Here is a 14779-nt window from a genome sequence, read left to right as displayed (position 1 = left end):
CAGCACCCACGGAGGGCTCCAGCAGTTCATGAATGTATGAATAAAGGAGATTACAGACATTACAGCGGAAAGTAAGAAAGGACTTTTGATATCTAGAAAATAAATCGGGCTTAATCCAAAACAGATTTAACACTTTGTGGCCATGAACTGTCCTTCGCTATAGCTATGCAATCATCTTAGCTTATCATGTGTAAATCCCCCTTTTGATAGCAAGCTAATGAAAATACTGGTTGAATATTTTAATAACCCATTCCTCCCTGCTCATAGGAAGGCTTGGATGTGAATAAAAACAGTGTTATATAGGTGAAGGGCAACAGGTGAACACTTTATTTCCTGCCAAAGTCAGCCTCTACCCCAGATTTCAAAAGCAAAATAAAGCCCAAATATCCTGATTTACATTTAAATCTTTCAGACAGTTGCACATATTCTGAACTTGGAACAGTTCACATGATTCAAGCTTAGCCCGTTTGTATCTCTTGGCAGACTTGTAGTGTTAAATAACAATTTTAAACAGTTCAATTAACACATTTCTCCATTCTCTGGGCTAACAAATATGAACAAATGAGCAGTCCCATGGAGAACAGAAGTCCGTGTTTACACTGAGAGCTTTCAGCTTCTAAACCTGCTCCATGATCCCACAAAAATGTCACCATTTAATACATACAAAGGTAGTGACATTCACATATTTAATATTAAGCACACACTTAATTTCATTACTGGATATAGTTTCTCACTTCCTTGCCAACTGGAGGTCTTGGGCATCATGCTTTTTTGGCTCCCCCATGTGCAAGGCCATGTAGGAAAGGCAGAAAATCTACGCAGTCCCATCAGTACAGGCTGCATACTCTTGCAGAAGAGCAGGACACACTGGTTTGGCAGAGCACTGCACGAATGCACCGCAGCTAACCCAGCATATCAGCTTGCTTTGGGTATCTCTGAATGTCCGTGCACAGCTGTGTGGGGACAGTCCTTTAGCTTCACATGATATAATTTGCCATATTCCTTCGTACTGGTCAAGATATATTTGAAAATGCTGTAGAAAATTAAAATACCATTTAAAAAGGCATGTAACAGTAGCTTGTTGGAATACTAGTTATCTATTGTAATAGGTCTAGCTTTCTGGATTCTGCACTTTCAGTGTGTTTATTTCTACTGGAACATAAAAAATAATAATAGCTTTTAGATGTTAAATGCTGTTATTAGTCCCTGGCTCACAATGGAAGCTTTGCAGTAGGATTTGTTCAGTCATTCCTCAAATTGCTGCAACATTGATATTGCACAGTGGATTTGAACCAAATTGAAGTAACAGGGGCTAATGGGAGAATTCAGACCTCTCGGTCTCGGTAGGAAATAGCCTTAGCGAGGGGCATGTTTGTGCCCTACATTCTGGTGTTCTGTTCTCAACTATGCTGCAATGGTTAAACTTTCTGGTGCAGGAGAGCACAGGTATCCTAGCACAAAGCACAGGGTGTAAACCGAACTCTCTTGCTGATAGCCATCTGGAGATCACAGACTTCAGCTCACTCCGACTTATTTTTAGGCACCAAGCTTCATAGTCTTTAAGGGCAAAGAGAGGGGAGTAAAAATAGGCCAATTAGTATAATTTCTAAAAAAAAATTCCTTAAAGATCTTGAGCAATTGCAAAGGTGACTTTAAAATTTAAGAGGAATGAAAAACAAATGGGCTGGGTAGGAAATTTGGGGCCTCTAAGAAGATTGCTTAGCCAATAAATTGCCTTTTTTATTTGAGCATCTTTGAAGTATCCTCCCTGGAGGGACTATCTTAAAGCTAGCTTTAGTTAGTAGCATTGGGTTGTTAATGGCTTCAGAATGTACCTTCCCTATTTTCTGATCTTACCATAGCCTCTCACCTTCCCTGCTTGTTTCGTTATATTTTCACTCAGTGTTTGAAAAGCAAACTTAAAACTGTGAAAATTTGGGGAGGGGGTGTGAGGGTGGTAGTGTAATCACAAGATGTATGTGACATTATTTCAGACTTGCCATGGTCTGTTCCCAGTTCGTCACACAGACCCACGTTAGTTCGTCTGCAGCATTGCGAATTTTAGAAAAAGATTTCAGTCCTGCTCGGAAATCTATGTGTCATCCACTCTTTGGACATCTGGTTTTGATTTACAATGTATCTGCCTGAGGGCACATATCACCCCCAGAGTAAATAATAATAATAATGTTAATAATAATAACAATATCTGTAATATAGTAATAATAGATGTAAATGAAGTACACGTTCTTGAGTTTCCAATGTGGGAGAAAACAAATTAGAAAATGAATTGCCTGGAGGTTTACATTTACATTGCACGGATGGTTTACATTTTAAGCAACATGAAAACAGACTGCCTTCAAGGAAGACCATGAATATTTTGGGAAGATTTATTTAAACTGAAGATTTTGGGAAACGTTAAAACCAGATGAACTCTATACACAATGAAAGCGCTAGATCAAGTAATTTGGTTCAGCACTAACTGTGCATCTAATCATATGAGTAAAATCTATATTTAAAATCAAGGATGGGTAAACGTCTGCAATCCAACAGGGAAGCAAAATGTCTTCTGAAGCGAAGTGCAGATATTTACTAGCGAAGGTTAACAGGAGATGGCTGGGTGGAACTGCATGTTTGAGGGAATTTTTAGGCTGTCTGGTGTTCCCACTTGAGTGTGTTTTGTAGAAAGCAAAATCTTTCATGGAAAAAAATACTAATTTGCATAAAGCTTTTCTAGAAGTGAGAGAGAGGAGAAGAAATTAGGGAAGACACCAGTGATCATTAACTCATATTTTATACTCATGAATCTTTACATTTATTCCAAAAAAGAGAAGCAGGGACAGCTCTACTGCAGCCTCCACAAGCTCGCTGCAGCTCTCACCAAGCTGTCAGAAGTGCAGGTTCAAGCTGCTCCTCAAAAGCAGACAGACACAACTTCAACTTGGACCTCTGGGTCTCATCTCCTGGGCCTTGACTACACTGCTACTAAATATTCAGGTGTGTATTTTACTTCCTCTTGTTTTCCAGAGAACTTCAGGAGGTCTCAAGGTCCCCTTTATGCAGACAACGACATAGAAACCTCACAGGTAAAATTCCCAATTCACAGCAAGACCAAGAGCAGCAGCAGAAACTGCAAGAGCAGCTCTTCCAACACTGCAGGTCATTGGAAGACGCTGGGAGGTGGACCACACAAAATCTGGTAAAGAGCAAATGCCTTTGGGTGCCCTGGTTTAAGGTGCTTAAGCACTGCCTTAGAAGACAGTCAGGAAAAGTAATGGCTGGGTGGCATGAGGTGCTGCTCCTCAGAACAGCTCCTCTGCTGTGGAACACACGTTGGGTTGTGATGTGAGACCCTAAGGAGCACTGTGATTGTAGCATGAATAAGCATAACTTTATTATGCAGTTTATATCTAGATGTGTATGCATGTAAAAGGAAAGCACAAAAAACCCGCATTATTTCCATAGAAATATACTAAGGGGAAAATTTAGGAAAGGAAATCAACTCAATACATTTAAAGAAATACTGACAGAACCATGGATAGTGTTCACATTTCGCTGCCAAGCAAAATTACAAAGCAGGAAAGGTTTCAGGGACGAAACAGTCAAAGTCCAAGTTGCAAAAATCTATTCAAGCTAAAGAATAAAATTTTAAAATTAAAATTATCCCAAGTGAGGCCAAGAAGGAAAGGATTCTGGAAGGTGGGAATATATGGTGCGGTCTCTGAGAACTGCAAGGAAACTGGAAAAACAAGTAACCAGATGCAGAAATAAATTGAGTGCTTCAAAATAGAAGATCACTTTCAATAATGAAAACATGAATAAATATAGAAGAGAAATGAGAACTAGAGTAGCATTTGAGATCATTTTCCATCAGACTGAAAGATTAATATTTACATTGTCATGTACCGGTACATGTCATGAAGTTTAGACATCACCAGAGACAAAAGACCTGAAAACAGAGGACATGAACAACAATAAAAATAGAAAATGTCCTTGATCCAGTCAAATAATTAATTGGCTTTGGGGAAATTAAATTCAAACATTAATTCTCCAGGAAATGATGTAAATGTCTTCTGGAGATGAAACATGAAGTAGATGGGGCTCTAAGTAGATATAGTACTTTGCCCAGTAGCTAGTTGTAATGGTTCATTTAAACTTACCAAAAAAAGCTACACAGGTAATGGTGGCCATTCTGAAGTGCTTTATCTTCAAGAAAAACATAGGAGGAATTATAAATGCAAATAAGCATGTTTTAATGCCCCTGTGAGAATACAGAGATATCACTTTTAAAACCAAACTGATTTACTGAACTCTAGCTAAGGTCTTTGCAAAGACTTAAACAAGAAAAGACATCGGAAGTCTGGTGGGTATCTTTTATACAGACTTTAAAGGGATTCTTGAGAAAGTTCTTCACAAGACCCAGTTAAAGACACCTGTAAGTCTGGATTACAGTCTTGTGTGTAACTGGGAGCTGCAGAGGAGACAGGCCTGTGGGGGAGATGTAAAGGTCCCAGTCTCACCATGGCACGGTTCTGGCACAGGACCATAGCTGGGAGAAGGGCTGGTGTTACACACACACACTGAAAACTGTGCCAGCACTAGCAGAGCGCTGCATGAGCAGCTCTGGGTATATCTCACAAAAATAAGGAAATTGGGCAGTATTCTGTCAGACAAAATTCTACTTATTTACAAAATAATTTACTTTAGAAGGTACAAATTAAACTACGCATCCACTCTTTTGGGATCTGAATTTGCTGCGAACTTCTGAGGGACATGATTTAGGCATCACTGTGGACAGCTCAGTAAAGACATCTGCTCAAATTCAATATGTAGCAGCAGTCAAAATTGTAAATTAGATGTTAGGCTGCATAAAGAAGTGAATGGCTGTAATACAGAAAATATGGTGTTTTATAAATCTGTGAAACAGACCTGGAGACCGAGAGCTTCCAGTTTGTTCTCTCGATCTCAAAGAAACAAAAAGAAAGAAAGAAAAACCAGGAGTCTCAGCTAGCAACAAGGTATCATATGAGTTACAACAAGGAAACATTTAAAATTGGAGTCCTTGGGAAAGAGGCTTTAATTTCTAAAGATGAAAAAACAAGCATGCAGGTGAAGATACAAACATATAATGGATCCTGAAATGGAAATCAGATATACTTACATTGCTCTTTTCTACAGAAATATTTCTATAGTATTTAAAAGCAAGGCATTTCTGGTTAGAAAATGCAGGCTTTAATAATTCTGCTTTATATCAGAGACCACCTAGAACTGCTGACATGAGGTCTGGTGTTTCAAATGGGTTTGGTCATTCAGTGTTTGTAACGGGAGGTGATGTTTCAGGAAAACTTTGGTTCTTCTCACTTTTTAACACTTTTCACGTTTCTAGGGACATTTGCAAAAGGCTGATTTGTATAAGTTCAAAAACTCTCTTTAATTAAAAAGCCATCTTTGTGAATGCAAATGAATACATCAAAAACCCTCAGAAGTCCACACAACTAATAATTAATCTAGATTTCAAGGACTCTCTAACACTATTACATCATGAATACCTCCCTCATTGAAGAATGGGCATCCTTCTAGCAATTACAAGAAAAATTTAGAAGATAATTAGACACAATTCTCATCACAATATTTTACACAGGTATATGATTTTGAAATTAGGTCAAGGGAGGCAGGGAAAATGGTGATTCATTACAGAGGCTCCAAGAAGCAGAATTACCTCATCACAACTTCTAAGTAATCTGTTTTTCTAAGTTGTCATTGTAACGAATCACCATTGTTAATAAATTAAGAAGCCAGGGAATGCTTCACAGTGTATGGATAAACTGAGTGCACTTGGACATCTCTCTTTATCAAAAATGTGCCAATGAAATTGTTGAAAAGTTCATACATTTCAAAATATGCAGACTATACATTGCTTATATACTGTGGTGATGGACCATATAGAAAAAAAGCTGATTGCTCCTTAAATGTCTCATTTGCGCAACAGCAATTACAGAATAAACCTTGGATACCAAAGCAATTATGACAAAATATATCAAAGTCCTTGCACTCCCTGAAATAATAGGGGAAGGGATAGATGTAATTTATTTTAATGGACCGGCAGAGATAATAAAGAATTGTTTAATGTCTGTCTTCACAGATTTAGATCTTTATGATAAGATTTTTATGAAATGGAATATATAACCCAAATAAAGTGAAACTAGATTTAATGAAATTACCCATCAATAGCACTTCCACAAGTTTGGGTTTTTTCCTTCAGTCTGGGTTTATCTGTTCTTAAAACCATTTGCTGCAGTTCACACAGCCTTATAGTGAGAGCAATAATAGCTACTGTACCTGGATCATTCTCTGAGTCATCAAAAGTTATTTTCTATAACTGATAGTATGGTCTGGTGGAAGATAATGTCCGATGGCTCAGGCAAGTCTCAGAAGTACTGACACTACAATTCTGCTACTGATTTTGTTACAGATTTGTTGCTTGACCTTAGGTGTGGCGTGTCAGCTGGATTTAAACACATGTAAGCAGTATACCAAGAACACAAGAGTTACTCACAGCTTTAACTAATGTCTGCAAAGAGCTTGAAAAAAAAAACCTGATGAAGCCCATAGTGAATGCCCATAGAGAAAAAAACTGCATTTATATCTGGGGCGTGTTTTCATCAGAAAGAGCATTTAACTTTTTGGTTTAATATTCAGAACTTTAAAATAAAAAGTTTCTAAGAAAAATATTTTTGTAATTACATGATACATATTATAATGTGTGTATAAATGTATTTTTACTGCATTCTGCCATTTTCTCTATCAATATTGCCTCAAAATTTTGGGGGAAAGATTAATTTCCTGTTCTGATGAATAAGTTTTAAAACTCTTCTGTATATCCCACTGTATGGTCATCCTGCTGAGTATTGAAGAGATTTCAGCAGTAACTTGATAGGGTGCTTTTTGTACGAGCAGCTCAAAGATCAGTAGGACAACCTAGTGTGTGACAAGATGAATATTAAATCTGTTAGTGCCGAGTGTCTCATTTCCCAGGGCCAAAGCAAAACTGTTTCTAATACTTTACTGAAAAATCTTCTAAAATCTCTGTTGTGATCTGGTCTAGATAGCAGTGAGGTCAATGGGAGGATTCCCAAGTGATTTTGATTTACAGGGGCTGAGTCTTTGGTACCAAGAAGCTAAAACCTCCAAAACCACGAGGAGACATGAAGAATCATTCTCCCTGGCTTCCCTTTCAGAGCTGCTTTTGCTGGCAAGCAGTTGCATTTATCAGTCTGGAATTTTACTACAAGCTCTAGGCACAGATGTGAGTTGGTTTTAAGAAGTTTTGCAAAGCCAAAGACATACTGCAGCATTAAGGGTTTCTGAAGAAATGTGGCCAAACCATACTGACACTAATAACCCATGAATTTCAGTGCAGCTTGGGTCCTCAGCTCTGCCCCCGCTCCAGGAGGCACTGCCTGTCCTGTGCGCCGCACCAGACCAGAAGGCTGTGTGTGCGGCCATGCAGGGCACGTGAGGTCCCTACAAGGCCTTCTGTTAGAGTACTACCATGTGCAGAAGACCACATTGTCACACTTGCCACCAGGCCTCCCTAAGCCAAAGGGATGCCAGAGGTATTCTTGCCCCCATGCAGATTACCTCGGCTGTGCAGGCAGGGGTGATGGCAATATCTCCTTGGCTCCCTCCTCTCTCTCAAACTGCACACTCCACAGCCTTCCCAGGGAGAATGCTTGTAGAGTACACTCCACTTTATGTATTTTAAACTAGATGTAAGGAAGAAATGTGTTACAGTGAGGATGGTGAAACACTGGCACAGGTTGCCCAGAGAGATGGTAGGTGTCCCATCCCTGGGAACATTCAAGGTCAGGTTGGATGGGGCTCTGAGCAACCTGATGTAGTTGAAGGTGTCCCTGCTCATTGCAGGGGGGTTGGACTAGGTGACTTTTCAAGTCCCCTTCCACCCCAAACTTTTCTATGATTCTGTGATTCTGTTTCCAAACACTTGGTAAAGACTGGCTTATTAACCTTCTCAAACACTTGTAACCAAAGTAAGTATCATTCCTTCTTTTTAAAAACAAGCACTATTCCCCGAAAAAGACTTTGGAGAGTTGGAATTCCAGTACTATTTTCCCTACTACTTACCCTTCTGCCCTTCATCTCTGCTTTCTGTGACGTGCCCTCCAATAGATCCCTATCAAGTCAGAGACAAAAAACTCAACCAACCTCTGTTCCTGAGCTTCTGCTCCTAATAGAGCAGCACACGTGGGCAAGTCACCTTTCGACGTGCAACAATGAAGCTAGATGGACCAAATACACATGATTTCTGATTGCTGATTATTTTGCCTGCTTTTCTTCAGAGATTCTCTCTTGAGGATTGTTAATGTTGAGGAGAATAACTTTAGGGAAAACACTGGGTGTCACACGGGGCAGGTTGGAAAAACCTCTTACTCAAGACCCAGCAGGCATCCAAGCTGTTAGGCTGCATGAGCAGAGATTGAAAAAAAATTCAAGAAATTTCTGGGAGTAATAATTGTCCTGTATGTAAAACAGTTAATATAAGTAGCAGCAAAGGTCCTTTATGGAACCAAACAGCTGAAACAACAGCAATATCTCCATCCCAAACACAGTCACGTTTTACGACCTGAAGGGAAGGCAAGCACTGGAAGGGATTTCACTGACATTGTTCACGAGCATTTTTGTGCCTGTATGAGATGAAGGAAATACCAGAGCAGCTGGAGAAGAGGAAAACAACAGACTCAGAAGCATGTTAGTGTCCAGAGAACAAGCCAACGGAGAGAGTGTTTAGGACCAGCGCTGGCTCAATGAGGTGATGAAGAAGTTGTTGTTGGCTAGACAAAATGTTATTGAAGCCCAAGGTGCAACAGCTGTCCCTCATTTCAGATAGCAGTAAAGAAGCAGTTACAGTCACTTATGAAACTATAGCAGCCTCCAAATCAAACCCAAGAAATGTGTCATCACCCAAAAAGCACAGGCAAGTGCCTGGCTTTTCAGGAATGTGAATTGTGTAGACACCAAAGTTTGGTAGGGTGAGGAGAGGGAAGCAGAAGACATTCAGAGATGGAGCAGAAGTCAAGCACAAAGTCCAGAAAGAGGGAGTGAGATTATTTGCCAGAGTTTCAGGTGTCGGCTCGAGGTGTAGGCTACTGTATTTCTTTGTGTTCAGGAGAATTAGACTTTATCAGCCTTCAAGAGTACGCAAATTTGTATGTAAGATGCTCCCAGTGCATTCAGGTTTTCCTTCTCTCTAGAAAAATCTCATCTTTTAGCCCACTGCTTGAATCCAAAGGAGGAGCTGTGTGCATTATTCAGAGAATGCTGGCAGTGTGCTCATTTTTTTCTTGCTCTTGATCCTCATAAGGCACCACTCTATGACACTGAACACAGAGAATGTAGAAATACGAATTGGCATGATATCCCACTCTGGGATATTATAACACTGCAGAGACCCACAGTAAACTGAGAGACCCACAAACGGTCATTTCACATCTTCAAAATCTTCCCCCTACTTGAGAAACACAAACCTGAGGGGTCTGTAGAAAGATCCCAGTGAAGTCAGTTGTTCATTAACAGCAGGAAGCAGTATGCTCCAAAAGAAAGAAAGTCCTTGTCTAGGTCCTCCCCAAAAGATTATCTTCCTGCAGGTACAGAGACAGAAGAAAAACCTGTACAAGACATTGAGGGAATGAAAATCTCAGCTCCCTGTTGCTCCCGTGTGCTCCGCTTCATCATCTCAACCAGTGGCATAAAAGATTTCATGATCAAAATCTTTAGCTATCTTCCTTTATTTTCTCCTAGGAGTCTGAGTAAGTTTGCTGGGAAACTTCGAATGAAGTTCTGTGGGATTTGGGTCAGGCACCCGCGGAGAAGGCTGAGGAAAGGATCTTGGCAGTTTCAGTGTGTAAGCACTAGGATGGTAGTCAGAACAGCCAGGAAATGAAATGGGGTAATGATGCACCTAATAACTTACTGAAAATTCTGCAATAGGGAATAGAGCCAAAATCTCAGTAGAGATGTGAGGCTTTATTTCAAAACAGAGCAAGAAGCCTCTTGGCAAACTTCCCAAATGCAAGGTGTGCAGCTGAAAGCATTATTTCCAAACAATTCCATTCCAGAAGTACAGACTGAATGGAGATTATCACAGCTACCCCCAGGGCATGACTAACCAGGACTGGTGAGGTAGATCAAGCTGGTGAGTTGCTCTAGAGAGTGTGATTTCAATAGTGTATTGTGTGATAAGGGCCAGATCCTCAGCTGGTGCTGGCAAGGGGAGCTCCAGGGGCATCAATGGACTTACATCATTTTATGCCAGGGGAGAATCTGGCCTGTGGTATGCATGCAGAGATGATTCATAGTTTAATACAGGGTAACACAAGGCACTGTCAGAAAGACTTTAAACTAATAAACTGCAATAATCTAATCTTGTTGTCTCAAATACAAACCACTTCATCAACCTCAGATTAAGTCAGTATGGACTACATCTTCCCAGCCCTTTAAGAGGAAAAATGTAGTAATTTACCATCTGGTTATAATGTGAGGGTCACATGGAAAGAACAAGAGTCTCTCAATATATATAATTTTTTTTCTATTCCAGAAGTTTTGGGAAATGACTCTACTGTCAAGAGCTATTTGTAAGAAAGGTATAATGAGGGAATATGAATAAATAGTTATTATTCCTCAGTTCAGTAAGCTTACAGAGTTCACAAAACAGGGTAAAAGTTTTGCTGGAATATTCCTATTGTTCAGCCTCTGATACGTTGCCATTTCTAATATTGCTTCATTCACTTTTTCATTTTACATCTTTCGTACAAGCTTGGAAATCAATTCTGTCTGTCACAAGTCAGTCCGTAGCTATTTGGGTCAAACCAGAATCCCGGGATATTTGGCCTCTTCCTTTTGTGCAATCCTATATTGCACAAGAATCTCTGTCCGATCAACTTCAGTAACTAAAATTCTGAGGTGACTTCCACATAATATAGCTTTCATAATAGCTTTCTTAGATTATAGTCAGATAGTGGAAGGTTATTTTTCTTTATCATTGGGAAAGTCTTTTTTCAGAAGCCAATGCTAACTCAGTTCGTTTTTGCCAGAGAGATTTCTGTTTTGAAGACATCTAGAACAGACTATTGCAATATATTGTTTCAAACTCTTTCCAATCAGCCCTTAAATGAGCTAGATAATAGCCATAAAACTAATAAAAGATAGCTGGGAAAAGGAGTAAAAATAAGCTATTCTTCAGGTGGTTAACACAAAGTAATGGGGTTGCAGGGAAGCATGTAGGTTTTGCTTAGATTGTAGGAAAAACTTTCTTAGTATTTATCTAAGTTTAACATAATCTAAAAATCACTCCTCTGTTACCTTGGACTTATCTTCAACCAAATTTGTAAAAATTCAAAGAAACCATATATGACAATGGCTGCTGAGACTTTTAGGCAGATGCCATATTCTACTGAAGCTAATGAGTGCCCTTTGCTTGATCTCATTTGGCTTTGGGATGCTCCACTTACCTTTTAATCAAAATCTTGTAGTCATAATTGAGCTGTCTTGGTATTGGAAGCATTAAAGGTGTGTCAAGACACTCTCTTACTAATCCAGGAAGGGACAGTCTTTTCTGAATCCCAGAGACACTTAATGGTTTATGGGACATGACTTTACTCTAGGTGTCATCTTTTAAATAGCAAGTAAAATTAAGGTCTGGCCATTTGTGATTATAAAAGATCATTAATTTCATTAAGAATTGAGGTGCTCAATTCCCTTGCATCTAATTGAATTGTGCTTAAGTTACATTTCTTTGTTTTTCTATTATTTCCCACAAAAGAGTGATTTGGTCTGATATTTAACCTGGAGATTAAACGATGAGGCATGGTATCTGTAAAATGGACAGTCTTAAATCCATGTACACATCTTACACAGTACTCGATTTATAACTGTTTCTTTGAAATCCTTTATTTGTTTCTCTGTGATTATGCTTAGTCATGTATCACATGATATAGGCTATATTATGTGTAAGTGCATACATCCCTATATAGGTAACAATATAATTCATCATATGTTCATCATTCATCAAGAATAAGACAAGATGTCCAGAGTGGGTCCAGTCTTTACTACTCACGTTGATAGATGCATCCGTTTTATTCTTTGAAACATCCAGGTAATGAACATCTAAACTGAAACAGGTAGGTCCTAAGTTAAGGAAAAACAAGCTATCAAAATATTTCTTGGCAAATATCCTTGAATCTCTAACTAAGAAATAAAATCCTTCATAAAAAAATAATAATTTAAATATAATATTTCAGCTTCTTTACTAACAAGGAAAAGAACACTTTTAGGGAGATGAGAAAAAATTTTTTAAGATTTTTTAAAATAATAGACTACTACTTCTAGGAAGGAGCACTTACTCAGATTTGTTCCATTTCTGAACTTGTAACCTTTGTAGCAATGAATGCAGTGATATACAACAGACCGATCCAGCAACCCTAGCTCACTGAGTCAAAGGGACTACTTGCATGAGTGAAGGCTCCTTGTTCAGGCCCTTAGTGCCTTGGTTTAGTAACCCCAGGAGAATCTCCTTTACATTGCACCTAGGGAAATGTAGAGTATGTGCAGGTGTGCTCTTACAGGATGAAAAAAGCAGTAAATAATTCTGACAAGATAAAGCCAGAGATAAAATTGTGAGTTATCTTCTGATTTGTGCGGTCATTAGATATCTTAATTTTATCATGGAAAGAGTCGAATATGCAAGTATACACTGGTTTTAATTGCAGATTAACTGATTGTACTGTCTTAGACATTTAAAAAAGTGGAAGACAAATGTATACAGTTACCTGCAGGATCAGTAAAAAGATTTAGACTTAAGGTTGAATTCTGGCTTGTTATGTGTTGAGATCAGTTTTTATTATGGTTACCAAGAACTTTTCTGTATTTAGAATGACTAGATCACTCACAATCAATCTGTCATCCAAATTTTTAACTCCTTCCTCAATACAGATGCTAAGGAATCAAGATGAGTTTTGATTTAATGATAACTGAATCAAGGCAGCGTGCACAGGATTTGTCATAGGATTTGTTTCCATTTGAACAAATACCTTTAACAACAACCTTTAATACTTTTAATATATGAATACATCTGATTTCATGTAAATGAAAGTGAAATGTACCAATTTACTTATGTAGAGGAGTACAACTGCATTTATTAGCAGATAGTTGAGTAGGAGATACCCAGCTTTCCACTGTGATAGTCTTAAGAACATTTGTGACAGTTTAGCTTTCCACTCAAGGAAAAGTTTGTTTCCTTCATTTATTTCCATACAACAAGGACTCTACTACACCACATTTCAAGAGGCAGTTTGGGATGTGGCAGCTGGCATCACTCATAGTAAGGCTGGCACACAATACCACTGAAATCATTACTGTGAGTAAACTTCTCCATTGAAACTGGACACTGGAGAAGCTCTTGGACAAATACCACAAGCCAAGTAAGGAACAGGGAGGGCTCAGCCACAGGAAGGTGACATGGGTGATCATGGGTGTTTGCACACCCAGCATAGTTTGGGTGATACCACCTTCAAGATCCCATGGCACATCTTGCTCACAGATTTCTCCTCAAACGGATATCAATTACCAGTGACATCCCTAAAACTGCTAGTTAAAAACAAAGAAAGGAGGTTTTGGCATGATTTTCTAAACAAATACCTGGTTTACTTCAAATGCTTGATGTGAAGACTGGAGATGGCTGCAATACCTCTCCTAACCATTTTGCTTTTCTTCGAACAATCAATAATGTATTTCCAGGTATCTCAGTAACTGCAGTCCTGTAAGGTTTTTAGGATCAGATTCCTGTTAGACTTCACAGGAAACTTCATATTCTTCAAATATTCGACTTCCATGCCCATTTGGATTGTGTCAGTACTCTGGCACTATTCATAAGCAAATATAATTGTAATTTAGGCCTCCTATCATCATTGATGCATGAGAGATTTACAAGCATTAATAGAAGTTAGGATGTAAATCCCTTGCTCAACAATAGCAGAGAATAACCCCCTTCATATAGATTCTGATGACCTATGAACTAAGGGTCAAGTGGGCAGTGCTACAAATTATCTGACAGCAACAGATGCCAAAGTCTTGGGAGGTGAAAAAAATAACAAAAAAACCTGAGGACTATGAAATGCTCAGTGCATTTTCACAAAGAAAAAGCAAGAGCAGCTATTCCTATAACTTCATGCATCAGCCAGTGACACAGCCACAAATTAAAGAGAAGCAAAACAAAGATTCCTTCTTGCCTGGCAGCAAACTTCCTTCTCTCTCCAAACATATACAAAAGAAGCTCCAAAATAAATAGTCATCACAGTTAATTACGCACCCAAACTGAGAGCTGTGCAATAAATCTTTAAAGTTTTGAAGCGCATTTTCAGTATAGGGGAACGTATGGAAAGTCAAGCAGCAGAAACCGCAAAGTATGTCAATTCTGCAATAAATGATGTTTTCGTAACTCTGGGGTAATCAGATTAGTTCTCCACTACTTTGCCTCAAGTTTTATACCTGTCTAATTCCATTGATTTCAATAGGGCTTTAATGTACACCACATCAGGTCTGTATCAGTCCTATATCAGCTGTAAATCGATCTACACCAGTTGTAAGTTAGAAGATCACACCCGGTGTAATCGTTCACAGGCGTTATGGTCTGTGTTCACATCTGCCTTCGTATTTCATTTTGAAATCTCATGTTATGACTCTTGGTTGTTACAGGCTTTTCCTGTTG

This window comes from Falco cherrug, chromosome 8 (assembly GCF_023634085.1).
Source record: "Falco cherrug isolate bFalChe1 chromosome 8, bFalChe1.pri, whole genome shotgun sequence".
Classification (NCBI taxonomy): Eukaryota; Metazoa; Chordata; class Aves; order Falconiformes; family Falconidae; genus Falco; species Falco cherrug.
This window is presented reverse-complemented; position numbering follows the sequence as displayed.